The 21,499-nt window shown below is 46.0% G+C and overlaps 1 long non-coding RNA gene across 1 annotated transcript; it reads right to left on the bottom strand.

The window, feature by feature from the left end:
- Positions 1–5,442: 5,442 nt before the first annotated feature.
- Positions 5,443–20,526, bottom strand: LOC131905058 (uncharacterized). Its single transcript, XR_009377842.1, has 3 exons — positions 20,457–20,526; positions 8,022–8,109; positions 5,443–5,549 (listed from the first exon to the last, which is right to left on the bottom strand). It is a non-coding gene; the product is annotated as an uncharacterized LOC131905058 (long non-coding RNA).
- Positions 20,527–21,499: the final 973 nt, after the last annotated feature.

Consider the following 21,499-nt stretch of genomic DNA (forward strand, 5'->3'; position numbering starts at 1 on the left):
TCACTCTGTAGGCAGCTGATACAGAAATGAAAACAAAGGAGCTGGGTGGGGTGGCCTGCTCCTGTGATGCCTGTAGTTGAGAGGTTGAGGCAGGAAGATAGCCATGAGTTTGGGATCAGTCTTGGTTACTTAGTGAGTTCCAAGACAGACTGGACTATATAGTAAGATGATGTCTACACACACACACACACACACACACACACACACACACAAACCCCTTAGACTTCCAAACCAATGCAAACCAACTCCCTAGAAGCTGAGTAGAAACAGGACAGGACTCTCTGCCATGGTACAGACAAAGGGTGTGTTGTAGCAATGTCTGAGGGTGAGAGGAGTCTTAGTGACTTCCAGTCAGGCAAAGATGGCAAGCAAGGCATTGTCATAGAGGAAGTCACTCACAAACCTGGCCAGGGTGAAAGATTCTGAATGGCTGGAAAGACATAGAGGAGGAGGAAGGCCACCTAGGGCCAGTGAGTCCGGGGTCTTAGGCTGAGTGGCAGTGTTGGGACTCAGCAAGCGAGTGGCAATTGACTTTTGCAATAGTCTTCTGATCTGCAGTGTAGACTGTGACCCAGAGGGATCTCTGGAAGTGGTTAGACCAGCAGGAAGCTTGTAAGCGCTGTGATGTGTAGAGGAGAAGTTGACTAGGAAGGAGGCAGAGGAGCTGCCGGGGTGAGGGGAGCCTTGGAAGTGGAGCTGAGGGCAGGATGATGATTTAGGGATCAGCTCTGAAGGGACAAGGTATTTCCCATTAAGCAGAGGGCCTGTGACTCTGCAGGGTGGAGGGAACAGGTTCCCGGCAGCCTGGTGGTTCTGTTTGGGGGTGTTCCCATTCCATTTAGCTTCCGAATATGCTCTATATTAAATACCATCAGTGTAATTGCAGAATGCGACACACTGTAATTATGCCCCATAATTGCATTTTCTTCCATTAGCAGTGTGGCATTCCTGCTCGGCGCAGGCTCCCTGCACCCAGGACTATTATTGTGGTCAGGAGCAGATACAGCCTCTCTTTGCCCCCTTGTCAAGTGACACAGTGAGACCCAGAGCAGTGAAGCACAGTGGGTAAGATGGCTAAGAAGCTTGCCATCAGGTTTGAATCATAGACCTTACCACTAAGTATCTGTGATGCTCTGGAATGTTACCTAAAGTCTCTCTATCTCCGATTCCATGGATTTAGGAAGAGGCCAATAGAGTCTACCTACTTCAGAGAGCCATTTTAAAGAACAGGACAGTATATGTTAATTAACTAGTATAATGGTTATTTTTACATTTATTTAACTCTTGTGTGCATGTGTGTGTGTGTGCATGTATAATGTACGTGTGTGTGTGTGTGTGTGTGTGTGTGTGTGTGTGTGTGTGTGTAGTGTACTCTCAGGAGCATGTATCAGGGTCAGAGGACAACTTGCAGAAGTCAGTTCTCTACAACTTGTGGGACCCAGGGTTCAAACTCAGATCATCAGGCTTAGGGGAATGTGCCTTTACCCCCTGAACCATCTTGATGACCTGTGATGGTTAATCTTGTCAGCTTGATTGCCTAGGAGGTTAGTAAGCACATCTCACAGTGAATCCATGAGGATGTTGCTAAAGACAGTTAGATCAAGGTGACTCTAACCTAACCAAAGCCTCTGTGTAATCGAGACAGTTGTGTAGCTTGATCTGCTTAAGGGGCCCCCTGGCAATAGGATCAGGATCCATCCCTGGTGCATGAGCTGGATTTTTGGAGCCCACTACCTATGGTGGGACACCTCACACAGCCTTGAGGCAGGGGGAGGGGCTTAGACCTGCCTCTACTGGATGTACCAGGCTCTGCTGACTCCCCATGGGAGGCCTTATCTTCTTGTAAGAGGGAATGGGGCGGGGGAGGCTCGAGGGGTGGGAGGAGGGAAGAGGGGGATCTGTGATTGGTATGTACAATGAATAAAAAATTTTCTTAATTAAAAAAAAGATGGAAATAGATGATTGGGAGGTGGTAGGCGGGGTCTGATTGGAGGAACTCGGCAGCAAGGATGTGTTTTGAAAAGGATGTGTACCTGGTTATACATTGACATGTTGACCTGGTCCCTGCCTGTCTCCTCTATCCTTCCTGGTCATCACAGGGTGAGCAGTCTCCATCACGTGCTTCCCGTCAGCAGGTTCTGCCTCGTCTGAACCAACAGAGCCAAGGACCCACTGATTCTGTGAGATGCATCACATAATTTCTCCAATTAAGGTATTTATGGCAGGAAGTTTGTCACAGTGACAAAAAGTGATAAAAGGCTGGGAAAGATGACAAGAGGGGACTCTACCCCTTTCAGAATCCTGGGTTGACATCTTGCTTACACTGATATGGAAACTGGAACACACCAAGTGCTAAGTGACATAGACCCAGGGATGCTCTCAAACTCAGCTGTCTGCCTTCCTGCTCTCACCTCATACATGGGTAAACTGAGGCCCCCCGAGGAGCGCCAGCCTGCTGTGGAGATTGTTACTCTCAGTTGCCCTGACCTTTTAAATCCAGGACTGGTCCCTTATGTAAAGAGGTCTGTTTTCATTTTACAGACAATCTAGCATTCTGTTTTTATTCCATCCAGGAACAACCTTAGTAAATATTGTTGCTGTCATTGCCCAGAGTACAAAGTACAGAGCTGTGGTGAGGGGAGATGCGGCTTTTACAAGGACACCCACCCCAGAAACGTGAGAACTGCTGCTTCACTGCTCTCTGGCTCTCTTTTCATGCTTTCTTGTTTTATTCCACAGACATTTCTTGAGTGACCTCCCTGTCGTGGATACTGCCATGCACGCCATGGTGGACAGGATCAGGGCTGCCTGCCTATAAGGGGTTTTTCCTCAGGTTCCAAGTAGAACCACATACCAGACTGCAACAAGGAAGGCAGACTGGGTTAACCACCACCTGGCTACTGCAAACCTGAGTGTGGTGTGGGCCCCTAAATGTGCGGGGACAGTGCTTCTGGATGAAAGAGGTGTACTGGATGAAAGGGAAAGCCCCCCAGAGTCACCTGCCTGAATGCTTGCCGCCAGTTGGTGGCGCTGTTTTCATAATTTGTGGAATCTCTAAGAGTTGGAACCTCACTGGAAAAAGTGGGTCTCTGGGGGTTAGGCCTTGGGGTTTTATAGCAGGGTCCCTCTTCCTGTCCTTTTTCTTTTCTGGTGGTGGGTACAATGTGACCAGCTGCCTCTTCCTCCTGCCACTCATGTCTTCACTGACGTGATGGACTTTATAGCCTTTCTTAAGCAGTGAGCCAAAAGAAAGCCTTCCTTAAGTTGATTTAGTTAGATGTTTGGTTGTAGCAATGAGAAAAGAATGTCACCTGCCTGGCCATACAGATGGCCAGGGAACAGTTTCTAGCTGTTGACAGGGACAAAGGGCCAGAATGGGAATATATCACAATTTTTTTTTCAATTAAAGTGACAAAAATCCAATTCAAAGCAGCTTGAGGAAGAGCAAGAGGACAGGTTGGTGACCTGACTGAGCAGAGCAGTTCACAGAGGCACCAAGGGTCCAGCAGCGTCGGCTTGCTTCTGTCTCTGGCATCCCAAGGCTCTTCTCTTCTCTTCTTGGCATTTGTCTTCAGAAATGTCCTTTGAGGGTCAGGAAAATGACCTCCAACCCACACTCATGTCTTCCCAGTTAAGCAGCAAGGAGCTGGCGATGTCTGTTGGAAACTGAAAGGACTCTGCAGGACTGGCTGGGTTATGTGCGCATCTCTGAGGCCAGGGAGCGAGTGTGGGGCATTTCTAGGATTGGCATGAGCTCACGTGGTTGTGTTAAATGGTTATCCTATGAGAATGTAGGGTCTGGTTTGAAAGGATGGTAAGAATGGGTCTTGGGAAAACTGCATCTCTGGTGCCTGCCATGAGAATCAGCCTGGGTACAGAAAAAGATGGAGAGATGGCCTGGGTACAGAAAGCTATGACTCCTGTTGATAGACAGGCGACTGCTGCAGAATCAAGAAGTACATTTGCGGAAAGTGAGGGCCAATTTGTCCAACACTAAGCCCCAGACAGAAAGGCTTTCCCACAACCTGGTTCTCTGCACAGGAAGTGGCTAGCCGAGGTGGCTCCTCCTCCTCTCTGGCAAGCCAGAGTGGTTCCCTCACCCTCTCTCACCCAGGCACACAAAGCTCTTAAATATTTGAACATTTCGTGCTTTCTTTTGGTCTTAGCACCATGCCAGCAGCTTCATTAGAGGTCATTAGCTTCACTAGAGGTCAGCAGCTCCCTCCAGCTACCACCTCAGACAGACAGATGTTCCTGGAAGCATTCTTTGCTGCACGTGCCTGCTTACTTAGCCCTGTTACTAAGATATCAGATACCAGATACCAGATACCAGAGCCAGCTTGTGGTGTTTTTAATCCCAATTTTTTAGGTAGGAAATTGAGCCAAAGAAGGGGTAAGTCTTTGCCGAAGTGATGACATTGGAATTCATACTTAGGCAGTCTGATTCCAAAACTTGTAAACTATGACTATGTGACTTTGTGATGTTCAGGATTGTATTCCTTCAGTTAACATCATGTCTATCTCATAAACATCTGTTGTCAGATAAGGTAAGTGAAAGGAAGATGAGTAAGGAAGGTGGTGAGACCTCCATCACTGGATTAATTCAAGCAGAGTTCCAATGGCTACCAGTGCTGGGCAGATCTTGAGTTTGACTGTCTCAGGCCCAAGTTTCCCACCAAGACTGACATTTCTCCCTTTATATCTAGTCATGGTTATCCTCAGGGGAAGTAGCTTTGGGTGTGTTGCATCACATAAGGTGGGTTACAGAGATTTGCCACCTTAGCCTACTGGTGGCCTTGAGAACAGGAAGAAGACAGGACTTGGCCCTCACCATAACATCATAATTACAGTTTAATCCCTGGACATCAGTGTGAGAAGTCTGTCACACCCAATGTGGGGTTACTTTTGAGCTTAGGAATAACAATGAGGCCACAGCAATCAGGCAAACACTGAGATGTGTGGGAAGGCACCCCAGACATGATGTCAGTAGAGTGCATCTGCCTCTAACTCTGTTAGGAGTCTCAGTTTCCTCAAAGGGGACTGATGCACACACACACACACACACACACACACACACACACACACACACACACACCATGCTGAGTCTGTTTTTGTATATATATATGGTTTGAAGGCTGACCATTTTGGATTGAAGAACCAATAAGGGCACTCATCCCTGGAAGAGGCTAATCCTCCTTCCCCCAGCTGTAGCTCTTTGTCTAGGGGTGGGGCCCCTCAAAAGTGTCCCCTGGCATACTGATGTATTTACTGATATTGCCAATGTTCCAGTCTTGCTTATGCAGCCATTCCTAGGAGAGACTGTTTCCCAGCAGACCTACTGGTCCTCTGGCTCTTACAGTCTTCCCTCCTCGTCTTCCACAATGTTCCCTGAGTCATACATGAAGGAGCTGTGCCATAAATGTGTCTACAAAGGCCGAGCTCACCATGATCCATTGATCTCTGCATTGTGTCCAGTTGTGGTTTTCTGTGCTGCTCTCCATTCACTGTAAAGAGAGGCTTCTTTGATGAGGGGTGGTGGCTACACTTACCTGTGGGTGTAAGGATAGGATTTATAATATTATAATGGCTTATATTGGTTTAGCAAAGTGGCAGTAGTAGATCCTTTCCTAAGGTCCATGACTTCACCAGTCCCGGGAAGTTGGCTTGGTTTCCAGTACCAGGCATGATCTTCCTGCTTCTAGAGTGACACTTAAGTCCAATTAGACAGCGGTTGGTTGCCACCAATATGGGAGTGCGACTTACCATACTTTTATGCCATGATGGTTATTGTCATGGTTCAGAGGTGTTTCAGGGGGTTAGGACTATTTAACTGCGTCTCTCCATTGGCAGGTTGCATAGTATTTTCTGGACCCATGGAAACTAGACTATAGTAAAGAGGCTTTCAGGTCAGATCCAGCTCGAGTTTCTGAGTCCTGCGTCCTAAGTTATGGTATCTTCAGCAGTGGAGGCCCATCTTCAATCCCTGAGTGGCCACCAAGAGCTACACTGGTAATCTATATTGACTGGGGAGTTATTTGGACAGCCTTGACTGACTGAGATTATGGTTTTGGGGGAGCATTGTCAGCCCAAGTAGCCTAACTTCTTTAACAATATATGATATATTAAACATAGAGGTCAGGCAGTGGTAGCACACACCTTTAATCCTAGCCTTCTGTGATTTCAAAGCCACACTGGAAACAGCCAGGCATGGTGACACATACCTTTAATCCCAGGAAGTGATGGCAGGAAGCAGAAAGGTATATAAGGTGTAAAGATCAGGAACTAGAGGTCTTTTTAGCTTTTAGGCTTTTAGCAGTAGTTCAGCTGAGATCCATTCTGGATGAGGACACAGAGGCTTCCAGTTTGAGGAAACAAGATCAGCTGAGGAGTTGACAAGGTGAGGTTGGCTATGGCTTGTTCTGCTTCTCGGATCTTTCAGAATTCACCCCCATACCTGGCTCCCCTGAATTTTTTTATTTAATAAGACCATTTAGAAATTTGTGTTACAGTTGTCTCATTTTTCTGGCTAGGCCAATTTCCTATTTTCTCACCCACTCACTTGGTAAATAGTCTGCAAGTCTCAGTGATGAGAAACACAAACCAGCTTATCCCTGCACTCCAGTAACACCTACATTGCAGTGGAAGATAAGATATATATAAAATCTCCACATTACTTATAATCACACTGTCAATGGAGAGGTGTGCCATTGGCTTGGGCTAGAGGACAACTTTAGACTGAGTATTTAGGGACACTCTTTGTGAGAACTATTGGTTGGATTGAGCTGGGACTTGAATGATGATCTAATCCCATGAAGACCTGGGTAAAGAGCAATAAGAAGAACATGTGCAAAGGTCCTGGGGTAGGGAAGACTCTCTGGTCAGATGATTGAGTTTCAAAGTCTGATTCACACGGAGAGTGCAGCCGGGAGAAGGTGAACGTACAGACAGTCCACGCATCAGGAAGAGGAAAAGAGGGGCGAGAGGAAGTCAGAATGAGCTCTTGCACATTCGTCCTTTGCCTTTCAAGCAGGAAAGGATGTTTAGAGACTAGAAATACATACACTAACAGCAAGGCAAAATGTCACAGCTCTATTTCTCTGCTGCTGACGGTGACATGAGCATACCCACCCTGTGCCAGGCACTGCAAACAGACATGCTAGATGCCCCTCAGATACTCGGATACTTTTTATCCTGGAGAACAGTGGGTCCAGAGAGGCTAAGTAACTTATTTAAGATCACGCAGCCAGTCAGAGTATGGTCCAGCTTCCTACTGGGAAATCTGCCATGTCTTTATACTTGGCTGCTAGGAATCATTCTGTGCTTTTAGCTTCATCAGGGTGGGGGCAGAGGTGGGGGCGACGGTGGTGGGGGCAGCAGCAGTGCTGTCTTTCCTTTATTATTATTATCCTAGAGCAGAGTTGGAGGAATCAGGGTGCCAGAGAAGTTGACCTTGAAGGCGCTTCTCCAAAAGCGCCTGGGCCCATGGCCAGTGTCATGGTGGCATGTATTTCTAGTGCAATTATTCCGTCCTTCTTTGGTGGTTCCCTCAGAAGTTCCTCCGTGATCATTAAAACTGGCTCTGGGCGGTGGCTTTGAAAGCAGCTGGAACCGCCCAGGGCTGCCTGATGTCCTTGTTAAGAGGACTGCATCCCAGGGACTTCAGTGGCCTCTCCGCTTTATCAGAAAGTAAGGAAGATGAGACCTGGCTGTGCCAATTACAGGTGGGGTGACTCTAAAAGAAGTCGTTCTCTTTTGTCTCAGAGATGTTGAGATTTCCAGCTCTATTAGACTCACAGGCTGTCCTGTTCTCTCACGCTGCGTGGTGGCCCCCTGAGGGCCGAAGGAGCTGAGGCTGGAGAAAGTAGCAGGCTTGCAGGAGAGTGGTAGCATGGCTGGGAGGATTGCCTCCCTTCGTGGAGCCTTTGAATTCTCTGTGCCTCAGTTTCCCACTCTGAAAAACAAAGGTTAGTATTGAGAGTGAAGGAGCCAGCACAGGGCCTGGCCTGTTTGGTAGTGCTTACAGATACTGTAGAAGCCAGGCTGCTGGCCAGAGATGCTCTCCTGGGCCCGGGTCTCTTCTTTCCCTGGTACACAGCCAGTCCCCAGCATCTAGGATGGAAGCAACAGCCACATGGCAAATGTGAGAAAAGAGCCACACTGTCCCTTTGAGGGATGGGAGGAGTCTCCGGGCCCTGGTTTCCTTATTCACAAAGCATCATGGCAGAATTTGCTGTTCCTTCCCATGTTCCTTCATTAGTCAAGCTTGAGTGCTCTCATCTGCCACACTAGGACAAAGCAACAAAGAAGAGAGATGAGGCCTGTTCTATTTGGCTTCTCCGTAGCTGTGATAAAACACTGAGTGAAAGCAGCTTACGGACCAGAGGGTTTGTTTGGCTAACAGGTTACAGTACATCATTGGGGACAGGAGCTTGAAGCAGAAACCACAGAGGAACACTGTTCACTGGCTTGCTCCTTCTGGCATGCTCAACTACTTTTCTTATGCAGCCCAGGCTCACCCACCTGCCTAGGGATTGCACCACCCACAGTGGGCTGGACCCTCCAACATCAATTAGCAGTTATAACAATGCCAACAGAAATGCCCATAGGACAGTCTGTGGAGCAATCCCTCAACTGAGGGACCCTCTTCCCAGATTGCTCTAGTTCATGTCAAGTTTACAAACATCACCAATACAGACTTTCTTTCTGAAAGAGTAGTTTAGGATGAACTGCAGAAGCTTTTGCACTTACCATTGAGAGTCTGCTCCCAGGGATCTGAGGACCTCCCAACAGTCTCCCCATCCTAAAGGTCTCAGCATCCCTCAGTGGTGCCACTTTGAGCAGCAAACCTTTAACCTATGAACTTTGGGGGTCAGTCCTTCACCAATAGCAAACCCCAAGAACTCACAGGGACTGTCTGGTTTGTATCCCCTGAGGTAAGCATCAAAAGACTATTTTCCAGACTAAGCAAGTATAAGTTTTTCTACCACTTAGCCTCAAGTTTGGAGAAAGTAAGACTGAAGATCCTCAGACTTTCATGTCCAACATCTAGTTTCCTCCTCACAGTCTTACAAACATGAGATAACTACCTGATCTCATTTATACCGAAAGAAATCAAAGTGCAGAGAAGTTAAACAACCCGCTCAAGTCACACAGCTAATTGGTTCAGTCACTGGATTTAAACTGATCTCTCAGATGTCAACGCTCTGAAACAACAATGCCTGCTAACATCGCTGAGGGTGGGCTTGGCGTCTGCAGATAGGAGTGGACAATGATGTCACCTCCTTAATGATTCTTAATGAAACCGAAGCAATGGGACTGTGAGGCCTTTTTAGGATGAGAGCCTTCTGGGCTGTGAGCTTAAACATGCTGGGTGAGGGAAGGCCTTGATGCTTGGGAAGTTTGATGAAAACCCAGAGGATTCTACAAATTACACTTCTTTCCATTTATCTCTATTCTCAAGAGCTGAGGAAATATTTTTGGTTTAGTGCCTTGGACATTTTCTTTCCAAAGAACTGCTTAAGCTGTGAGCTTAAGCAAAAATGAAAATTTTGGGTTTGGAGGAAGGTCAGGAAGTTAAAAAAAATATTACCTAAGCCCCAGGCTGAGTGAGGACCAGAGGCAGTCTGTGGGTCTCAGTAGTGGGAATTCTAAAGGTTTGTTCCAAAGTCTGATGTTTACACCATTTAACAGTGATGAACTCTGGTCTCGGTCCCTCATGTCAAAGGGCCCAGATCCCAGAGAGCCCCGTATAGCCACATGTGCTAACATCACTTCTAACATACTTTCTTGAGAATGGATGCAGGTCCAGGGCTGAGGAGTTCCTACAAGTGTTCAGCTAGTCCAAGAGAGGCCTCAGGCCTTCAGAGGCCATCCTCTGAGGGTATGGATGTGTCCAGCCATGGTTACTTGGAGGTTCAACTACTTCACTAAAATGGATATCCCTGTAGAATAGAGTCCATGAAATCAGCTCCTGGCACAGTGCATGACATGTGATACGAACTCCCTAAAAAATACAGAAGCTGTGTTTGGATCTGGACATACATGAAACCACCAGCTTTCTCTCCTTCCCTTCCCTTCAAAAAAGCACCCACAGGCATTTATTGAGTGCCTACTGTGTGTCAGCTCCTGTTGCAAGGCTCAGTAGAGTATATCAGATCATCCTTCCTGTCCCCATCTTGTCTCTTTTCTGTCCCTATTTCTGCTTTTATTCCCTGCAGGCAGACCATGTGGCAGCAAAGATGTCACTCTGTGGCTGTTGATACAAATATATCTATCTTCACCATATAAAGCACCAAGAACTTTACCCTGTCAGTTGAACATTTTGGGTGATGTGGAGGTGCTTCAGAAGACACGAAGTGGACGTCTGAAGGACTAATCACTGGGTCATAGGAAAGAGACATTGTCCTTCCCTCCACAGCAGAGGTGTCTGAAGAACCTCTGCTCTTCCAGAACAATGAGGTGGGAGTGGAAAGTTCTAGTAATGTTCAGAAACAGACAAGAGCAGCAGGTGGCCATTCCAGGAACCCTAGAATACAGGGCCCTTTGCCTATGCCTGCTTCCAGAGTTAGGGTCATGCCACTGTTTTTCAGTGCACAATTTCTCTGTATAATCCAGGTCTATTGAGAGTTGATCATCCTAAGTGTTGGTAGCTGTTGGTAGAACATTCATTTGTTTCTTTTCCCGGCACTTGGCTACTTTAATCACATCAGTAAATACCCATGGAGCACCTTCTATGTTTATATAACATGTAAAAGCAAAAATGAAAATGAGGAGGAGAGGAACCCCTGACATGGGTGGCTGAATATGGGCTAGGCTGTGCTGTTTAGACATTGGATACAACTAATATCCAAGTGAGACTGGAGGAAAAGCAATTGTTTCAGCTGTGGAAGGAAGGGGCACCGGGAAACTACTGTGTGCTGAATTTTCTCCTATGTGTTTTTCTGCATTTGTTTATTCATACGACATGAATAAGTACAAGCAGGAAAGAAGAGCAATGTATTGGAGAGAGAGAGGTTGTTTTAGATAAGATGGCCAATGAAGGCATTTGAGCCAAGACTTGGGCAAAGAGAGATGAGCCCTAAACTCAACAGAGAATGAGTATTGTGGTTGGCTTTGATGCCAACTGTCACAATTAGACACATCTGAGCAGGGAGCCTCACCTGCAGAAGGGTCCTGATTGCCTTGATTCACATGGAAGACTCAGCAGATTGAGGGTAGCACCTTTGGGTAGCATCCTGTGTAAGAAGGGCGTGGCCAAGGGAAGATCATCCGGTCTTTTGCTTGCTTAGCCTCCCCTCTTGCCAACAAGCTAATTTGCTTGTTGATGCTGCTGATTCGTCACTATTAGAACCAGGGTTTCCAAACTCTCATCATGGACTAGGGACCATCAGCTCCCCAGGAAACCTCCAGACTTCTCATGTCAGAGTGAGAGAGCAGAGGCTCCCAGTCTTGTGGACTGAGCAACTACGTATTGAGAGCCAGCATTATGGAACTACTCTGCTGAGGTATCAGCCTCAGGGACCAGTAAATACCAGATGGGTTCTCAGCTCTCAGGTGTAGTTGTGCTACTGTTACTACTTCGTGTCTATATGTTCATCTCTTATTTTATGTCTATATATGCGTATATACTTATTCCTTTGGTTCTGTTTCTCTAGACAACCCTGAATCAGTACAAGCTTCCAGACCAAGTAACAGTGAGCATCATGCCCAGTGGAGCTTGTGATGTCTGGCATTTAGCAAGCAAGCTCATGTGTTTGGAAGGGACATGAATGTGGAAATAGGGGAGCAGGAGAAGATCTGAGACATGTCTTGTTAGGGAGCAGGCATTATGAGGGACCACCCTGGACTTTTTATTAGGGGCTTTGAGCAGAGAAGTATCATGATCTGACCCACTTAAGTTGTGTTACTCAGAATTTTCAGAGTCCTCAGATCTGTTATTAGCTTTGGCTTTTGATGAGAAATTGAGATGGACAGTACGTATACATCACAGTAGTAGTCACTGTTAGGCTAGGGTTCCTAATGCAGAGAATGCTGATGGCAGCGTTCCGCCCATTAGACCACACTGCCTCCCCTAGTCCTCACATCTGATTTTGTCATGGTTAAATAGTAAAAGACCATGCCCCAGACGTCCTCATTTTAAATTATATGTATTAAATTTTATGGCAAATTATTCATATAATTATCTCAAAAATATCTAAATAAGAACCCTCAATTGTGAATTTCAATAGGTTTCACATATATCTCATAACCCACAATTATGACTCTGATGTTTCTGTTATAGCTTTTTAATATACACATACACTGACTTAAAACTCCACTGTCTCTGAGATTCCAATCAAATTTTGTGCCATGGTTAGGATTCTCCTGGCTGTCTGGGCAAAGTTGGTAGTTTTTGGCTCTGAGCAGCCTCAGCCCTGTGTTAACATTCCTTGGGACCTTTCTAGTCTCAGCTGTGACTCTCTGTATCTCTGCCTTCCTCCCAGGTTCTGTAGGGGCCAGGCTGAGGTCAGGAGTAAGTATCCATGGGTGTCTGCTAAGTCTAAAAGCCTGTGCTTTCCCCCTTATTCCGATGACTGCTCTCCCTTCCTGTCATTGGTGGAGGGTGTGTCTTCATTCCACCAGTCACTCTTGGGTGCCTCATGCAACCTGAGTCATCTTCTGTAATGGGGTGAACCTGGAGATTCTTTGTCCCTACTGGACTCTGGACGGGGACATCTGTGTGGCCATCTCTTTGCTGTGTGCACTGGACAGAGTGGTGGAGAGCAGATTGGTAGAGTAGTGGGATGCAGAGGAGGGTAGAGGCTAGGTCTAGAGAGTCTCCATTTCCTCTGTTCAGCCAAAGGGCTGGCTGCACTTTTACACCAAGGAGTCACAAAATATGCTATATTGGGATCCATGTGCTCAGCACAGGGGCTCAGTTAGGGGGCATTATGGGTAAGAGCCAACGGTAGCTGGAAGAAGGCCAGAGCTATGGGATTGGGAGAAGAGAGTGGCTTCTATGACTGCTAACCACTGGCTGATACTTACTGAGGGTTCTGGCTCACTCTCTTTACACATCTGGAGCTCACTGTTCCAGCTGTGTGCAATATTAACTCATGACATTTCTTAACAGTGCAGTGGATGTTGGGATTAACTCTGTGTTAACCAACCCTGTGGAAAACAGGCTTGGCTCAGAGAAGTTAAGAAATGTGAAGGACATTAAATCTATAGAACACAGTGACTGATTTAATGGGGTGGGGGTAAAAGAGAAGGGAGTCCAGGCTTCTAGCTGTATGATAGGCACCCAGGAGAAGGAGTGGGTGGGCTTTGGGTGGGAGATGCTGAGTCTAGTTCTGTGTGTTTAAGACACCAGGGGCTGTGAGAGTCTGGAGGCCACTGGGCAGCTGCAGATGAAGAAGAGCAGTATGTGGGTCTCAGAGATTCATGCTTCAGTGTTCTCTCTGGAGCCAGGAAGCCATGGAGAGACAGCATCCTAGGGAAACCTGAAGACAAGAGGAATGGCCCAGGCTCTGGCCCATGCACTGCTCTGAGGACTCTTCTCTCCTCTCCAGGGTCTGCACTCAAGGCAGGCAGCACTTGGCTGCCAGCAGGGGGCGCACCTCTTTGGCACTCTAACTTCACTTGGGGGGCATTGGTGGCAGCACAGCCAGCCCAACCCTGGCAGATAGGAATGCTACACTTAGGCTGTGCCTGCGTTCCAGAGCAAATGACCCTGCTTACCTAGTCTGTGACAGAAGACCTGGCAGAAACGACCTGGGGGAGGAATGGGTTTGCCTTGCCTTATGCTTTCTGGGGAGATCGTGGTGGCAAAGACATGGCACTCTTGCAGCTGGAATGTGTGGTGGAGAAGCCTTAGGTCTCCGTGGATCATGGAACAGAGACAAAACCAGAACCAGACTCTGGTACCATCTTCAAGGCTGTAACCAGACACTCACTTATGCTAGGTGGGCCACAGTCTCCAAGGTTCTACAACTTCCCCCAGACAGTGCCACCCGCTGATGCCCAAGTGTTCAAACACATGAGCCTGTAGAAGTTGCACATCCGAACCACAGCATCCCACATCTGGACCACAAGGACCACTCCCTGCCTCTCTCCTTCCTTGATTTCCTTAGCTGATTGTGTCTCCCTGGTTCTTTGCTGTTTTATTCCTTTCTGGTTTCTGTCTTACCCTTTCTCTCCCTTCCTCAGTCTCCATCTGCTCTCTGTCTCTTCCATCTCTGAATGTCTCTGCTACTGGTCTTCTCTGCTTGCTGGTCTTTCTTTCTGCCCCTGTCCCTCTAGACATCCCTCTCCCTTTGTCTCTCTCTCCCTCCCTCCTCTTTTATCCGTGTGCCTCCCCTCCCCCATCTCCTGCCTCTAGGAAGAGGGCAGAGATCACGGGAGGATTGGATGCCATTAAAGGCACAAAAGGAGAAAGGACTTCTCTCCCGCTTAGCCCTGGGGAATGCCTAACGATGAGAGACACTTTGGTGGGTAATCGATAGGAACAAGACGCAATGAGACATCTTTGTTGGGTCGCCACTGACGGCAGCTCCCTCTAACCAGAGCCCCTGGGAACAGCTGGCCTCTCAACCAGGCTTAGACAGAATGCATCACAGCACGGAGAACTTGAAGTGTGAGCCCAGCACACATGACCCAGGGGCACTTCATTTTCATCACTCCCCCTCCCTCCTCAGCCCTCCTCTCTCTTGGTATCGTGAATAGGGTGGGACACAGCCTTGGGCTGGACACAGACTGTAGCAAACCTAGGCTACTGAGAAAAAAAAAGTCTCCGGCTGGCCTGATACTCTTAACCATTCTGAGCCCGGATATCCCATTGTAAACCCTGGAGTTTCACACCTGTCATCCACTCCAGCCAAGGCTGCCTGTTTTCTTTTCGAATAGCAAATCTGGTCAAGGCATCTCCAACTCAGATCCTTATAGACAGGCTCCCATTTGCCTGTTTCACTGTCAAATTGCAACACCAGGCTCACAGGAGGTGCTTAAACACTGTGTGTGTGTGTGTGTGTGTGTGTGTGTGTGTGTGTGTGTGTGTGTGTATGTATGTATTGTACACAGTAGGTGCTTTTGAAGTGTTTGTCCGATGAATGGATCTGTCTGTCTTTAGACCCGTAGGTACCACAGGCTACTTCTTCCTTTTGCTTCTGACTTCCCAAGACTTGATCTCTAAGTTTGACCCCGTTCTTTGTGCGTCTGACCAGCCCTATCTTTCTCAGAGCTCTCAGGCGCCGCACCTGGACTCCGATGTTTTCAAGATACAGAGAAAAGGAAGAAGAAGGTCATGCAGACAGGAGTTCAGAACTCTTGCCTTTCATATATAAGCATGCCAGCCAAAGCAGGCCATCTGACTTGGATTGGACGTGACATCCCATCGAAAAGGCATATGCAGACACTAAATTCATCAGTGCATTAACCCTTTGATGGGTTCATCAATTTGGTGGTGTTAACATAAGGAAACTAGGAGATGACTCTTGGTTGGAGGTCCCCGTGGGGAGTGTGCTCTGGAATCACGTGTCTTACCCTATGCCGTTTCTTGCTTCTTTCTGCCTCCTGTATGCCACAAGGTAAACCAATTTTCCCTACCACACGTTCCTACCACAACGCTCTACCCCATCAGAGTCCAGAAGCAATGGAGCTGAGGGACTGTACTAAAACCAGTGGAAATGAGTTGAGATTTTCCTCCCTTAAGTAGTTTTTCCAGGTGTGTGTGTGTGTGTGTGTGCATGTGTGTGTGTGTATGTGTATATGTGCGTGTGTGTAATTTATGTGTATGTATGGTGTATGGATGTGGGCATGTATCTATGTGGGTGTGGATTTGCATGTATGGACATTTGTAAATCAAGGCTAGACAGAGGCCAACATCTGGTGTCTTCCTTGATCACTGTTCACCTTAGTCGTTGAGTCGCTCTCTTGGTAGACCTGGAGCTCACCAATTGGTTGGCCTGGCTGGCCAGTGAGCTCCAGGATCTGTCTCTGCCTTCTAGTGCTGAGTTACAGATACACACACTGGGCCTAGCTCTTTATCTGGTGCTCAGGATCTGAACTTGGGTCATCATGCTTGCACAGCAAGCACTTTGCTGCCTGAGCCTTCTTCTCAGTCCTGTGTTCTCAGACATTTTGCCATAGACGGTAAGTGGCTAGCACAAAGGCATGCACTTCATGTTAAAAGCTAAGGAAGCATCAGTCCTTAAAGATCATCAAGTCAACTCATTCTTCCCCCATTTCTCAGGGGGTCAAACTGTGCTCAGAGAGTAGTGACATGCCCTGGTAGAGAGCTGGGGAGTGGGAAAAGAGTTCTTTAACCTCTCAAAATTCTCTGTGGTTGTCTTGGTCTTTATTTTCATACCTTCTTAGGTATTGACGAGTGTAAGCCTCAGTGAATGCCTTTCTCCATGTTAGCCTTAGGAATGTTGATCATTGAACTTTCCCCATTCTTCCAATTACAATGGAAGGATGGAACCCATTCCCAGTCCTCAGTCAACAGAGGCAAACAGAACCAATGGCAGGGAATGGCCTTTTTACTGGCTTGTGCCTAAGAATCAGGTAGACTGTTAGAACACTCCCATCATGATTAATGTATACCTGTTGTTGATTCCTCTATATCCTGTACATATCTTTTCCTTTTGATTTACCTTATTGGTTTTTAAATTAGCTTTATGATATATAATTTACATGCAATGAAATTCATCAATTTTCTGCATTCAACTCAGTGAGTTTTGACAAACACGTATAGACCATGCCACAGTCAAGATATAGAGAGCATTTGTTTTTCCCAAAGTAATCTCATATTCCTTTGTAAGCAATTCTCCATCGCTAGCCCCAGGCAACCATTGATCCATATTCAGCAGCTAGAGTTTGGCCTCTTCTAGATGTTGACAGAATCAGATCCATTTTGTATCTACTTCCTTTCACTTAGCGTGTTTTCATGATTCATCAGTGTGAAGGTGGTTTGAAGGTGAAATGTACTCCATAGACTCAGGTGCTCTATACTTGGTCCCCCGCTGGAGGCACTGTTTGGGAAGGTGGTGGAAATTAGGAAGCAGGCCACCAGGGGTGTGTCTTGCTTTGTAGCGTGGCCCTACTTTCTGTCTGCTTGTTGACTAAGGACATAATGTGACCAGCTATCTTGTGGTCCCACTGCCTCATTCCCTTGCCACAATGCCTTCCCTTCCACGATGGGCTGTATCCCCTAAAATGATGAACCAAAATAAACCAATGCTTTGAAGTTGCTTCTTATCAGGTGCTCAGTCACCAGGTAAGAGCAAAAACTGCTACAGTCAGTTTGTTTACATGAATCACGGTTCCTTCTTATAATCTGTTAGAGTAAAATGGTCACATGATTGTTCTAGTACCCTTTACTAAGAGATCACTTCTTTCCCATTGTGTAGATCTACTGAGATTCAAGTATTCATCAGAAGATAGATGCTTAGATCTTTTTAAACTTTTGGCTACTGAGAATAAAAGCTGCGAGTAGCACTCATATGCCAGTCTGTTTTTATTATTAAAGATCTCTCTGTGTGCTTGTATGGTGTGTGTGTGTGTATGTGTATGTGTGTATACATGCACACTCATGCACACTTGGCCACAGAGGTCAAAATAAGGTGTTAAATCTCTGGGAGCTAAAGTTAGAGGCAGCTGTCAACCATTTGACATGGGTTCTGAGAACTGAACTATGGTCCTCTGCAAGAGCAGCAAGTATTCATACTCTTAACTGGGAGTTAGGTATCCACCTTCACATGCTAGTCTTGTTTTATTTTTATATGCATTCATTTATTTCTCTTGACTAAACACATATGACTAGAATTACTAGATCCTATCATACATGCTTGACTTCAAAGAAACTGAAAAGTAGTTTCCAAAGTGTTGGGTTAGCCCTGGTGATGCCTGGGGATGAGGTTATTTCTTATCTCCACTAGCATTATCCATCATTCTATTTTTGAATTTGTAGGTACAGTGGTATCTCATCATGGTTCTAACTAACATTCTCCAGTGACTAATGATTTGAGTATTTTTTCCTTTGGTCAAGCACCTGTTCAATTTTTTTGTTCTACTTTTTTCAGGTTAGTTATAATTCTTATTATTGACTTGAAAGTGTTTTGTGTTTAGTTTTTTGAGAGTTTTATTATTATTATTATTATTATTATTATTATTATTATTATTATTATTATTATTTTTGTAGTCCAGGTTAGCCTAGAACTCACTATGAACCCAGGTTGGTCTTGAATCTGTGGCAATCTTCTTGCCTCAGCCTCTCCATTGCTCGAATTATAGACATGACCTTGCATTCCCAGCTACAAGGATTCTTTTCATATCTTATTAAATAGTTTTCTTTCTAATTGATAAATAAATTATATACTTATGGGCTACACTGTGGTGTTTTCATTTTAGAATATTTAAATTAACCTAATGAATGAATATATCACCTTACAGATCTGCTTCTGGGTAGTGGTGAAAAACTTAAAATGTGCTCTTTTGGCAATTCTGACATAAATAGTGTATGATCATAGTTACCATCCTGTGCAGTGGGTTTCTAGAGCTGTCTGACAAAAACTTTGTACCCCACGATTAACAATTATCGTTTCCCCATCTACCTCTCCCCTGGTTCTGCTAAATTACAGTCCTATTCTTTCCTTCCATGAGTTCAGCCTTTTTATATGCTACATGTAAGTGAGATCATGTTTCTCTTCATATTCTCCATACAAGTGCTTTATGGTGAATATGTTTTGCATATATTTTCTTGCAGTTGATAGCTTGGCTTTTCAAGGCAAGTCTAATATCGTTTACTTCATCACAGCCAGACCTGACTGAGTTTTGCTTATGATCCCTCCAGACCTCATTTTTCTCATTTGTAGGCTAGTACCAAAAATATATCTACCTCTCAGAGTTCATGAGGATTTAAAGTGACAGTGCATGTAAGACTCTCAGCATAATGTCTAAAACCTAATAAGGCCTTGCAAATCACCAGCAGATTGTTATTGTTTGATTTTTATTCATTCCATCTCTGCTCACTCAAGAATAGTCCTCTTCGGGCTTCACTTCATATTATCTGCAGCTGGTAGCTGGAAATAACTGATGCTCAGGAAAGCAGTCTGGACGGGAACTAAGGGTGTGGGAGTAATTAGCATGCGGCTATCATCTGAAGCCCCAGGCTGGGTGAACTCACTGGGTCAGGGCATACTGTGTGGGATGTGGGATGAGATGGCCACAGCAGGACCTTGAACAAGTGCAATCCTTCTGGGTTAGGCAAAGGAAGAGAGACTCATGGAGGAGGATGGAAGAGGAAGAAGGAATTCAGGAATGAATGACCTCATAGATACCAAAGAAGGAATGGAGTCAAGGCGGATGGTTTGCCTTGACTTGCAATGTGCTGGTGGTTTGCTGGTCTCTGAGAGGCTTGCTCCTCAGCCCAAGATGCTATTTGGAGGAAATGGAGCCTTTAGGAGGAGGGGCCTAGAAGACAGGTAGGTCATTTGGAGATGTGCTCTTGGAAGGACTGTTGGGATGCAGGTCCCTCTGTGTGTCTTTCATTTCCTATCACTGAAAGCAGCAGCTTGCTCTGCCACAGGCTCCTACCACCCTGCTCTGCCTCGGCACAGATTCAAAGCAATGGAGGCAGCCAACCAGTGACCGGGAAGTCAGAAATCATGATGCAAAGTAGAGTTTCTTCTTTAATCTCGAGTACTGCATTATAGTTAAATAAAGCTGACTGACAGAGGTGGCACAGGTGCTCTGGAGGAGCCGAGCCCTGAGGGGACCCGTCCACTAGCCAAAAGAAGAGGGCAGCAACAGAGAGGAACGCCATGACATGGTTTAAGAGGGAAGCCAGTGGTCAGGTTTGGGAGTCTCCAGTAAATATTCTACTTCCCCTTCACGAATGTGGTAGAACAAAGAAAAAAGGGGGTTGGGAAATTTCTTTAGAGAGCAGCAATGTGGAAGAAGAGTGTTCATTTTACATTACATGGGAGACTGAAGCACTTCCTGGACAGATGGGACAGAATCAACAGAATAAATGCTTGAGAGGGCAGGAAAGGGGTAAGACTCCTGGGGGTGGAGGAGTGGATTAGCCTAGAATTAAGGAGTGGCCTGACTTTACACTGTATGGATTGGCTGAGCTGGAATGGTGTCTCACTTCATAGACATGGACGGAGTGGACCAAACTAGAAATGTGCATGAGATTTGTCATGGCAAAGGGGAACAGTAGCCATTATTCAGTCATTAGGGTTAAATGCAGTACAAGACAGATGCCGAAGGGCGGGTAGAATCTAGATTCTCTTGTCTTTCATAGCGAAAGTTAGATGCAGAAATACCAGAATAATTTTAGTTTGTTTATATTTTGCTTTCAACTTTGTGTTTAACTCTTTCCTCCTGCCTCAGTACCTCACATTCTAGCACCAATCCATGAGCAAAAGCAAGAGCCTACCAAAGACTTTTCCTTCACCTTGCCTCAAGAGACTCACCAGCAGCAGGCTGTGCTCGGCTACCCATGTGCCTTTGTGAATCCAGCTTGAGATCTACCTTGCTCTTCCCCCTCCCCCGAGTTCTAGGAGGGCTGATTGCTAGCTTTTATTTGGTATTCTAATTCTAGAATCTTTGGCCATTATTTACTTTATTACTTTTGATTTTACCCTGCTATAGATATGTTCTTTTCACAAATCATTTAATCCACAACACTCAGTTTTCAGTTTCCTGATTATGACTTCACTGATATGGGGTGAAGGGGCATTTTTATTCAGACTGAGGGAAGTCACTAAAACTGGGTCTAGGAAAAGAGTCAAAGGAATTTAGATCATATGATCTTGAGGTCTTAACTCCTACAAATTCAGATTTAGGAAGAGGTAAAGGTCAGGAGAGAGTTCAAGGCTTGTCAAGGTTGGAGAAACTCCAGAAAGTGTGGTCTGATAGGAAGAATAAAGAGCTGAGGGAATGGTGTTCTGGGCAAGCCCAAGAATTGGAGGCGGCTTAGAGAGCTTGGACTCTGCCCTCTAGCTCCCGAATCAGTTCACACATTCTTCTCTGTGTGTTAATAATATTGGTTATTATCCCCCCTCTACTCTACTCCATATTTAAGGAAATTGCAACCCCCAAATAGCTTCCAAATAGACCTGATCAGTGCCTGGTGCTCATAGACAGATGGATGAGGAAGAGGAAGGAAACCAGGCTGTCGGCCATTGGTGTTCTGTTTCACCTTCTTGTACTCTGGCTAGGAATGGCTCTTCCTCATGGCTGGCCTTCCAGTGGGCTGGGGGATCCATTCGTGATTCTTGCTTCAGTCAGAAGATCTGAAAATTGTAGCAATTTCTTCCTACTACTACCCCGATTTCCATATCAGCTCTTTTAGCACCTGGGTAACTGACAAGGTCTCTGGATCAAATGCTCTCTGTGTAAAGGACAAGGCTGGCTTTCATTTTCCTCACTGGGCTGTTTGTACAGCAGGGTCCATGCTGCCTCCCTTTCAGAATCATTGAGAGCTGAAGTATGTCTCCTTGGGATATATGAAGGA

This window comes from Peromyscus eremicus, chromosome 2 (genome assembly GCF_949786415.1).
Source record: "Peromyscus eremicus chromosome 2, PerEre_H2_v1, whole genome shotgun sequence".
In the NCBI taxonomy this organism is placed as follows: Eukaryota; Metazoa; Chordata; class Mammalia; order Rodentia; family Cricetidae; genus Peromyscus; species Peromyscus eremicus.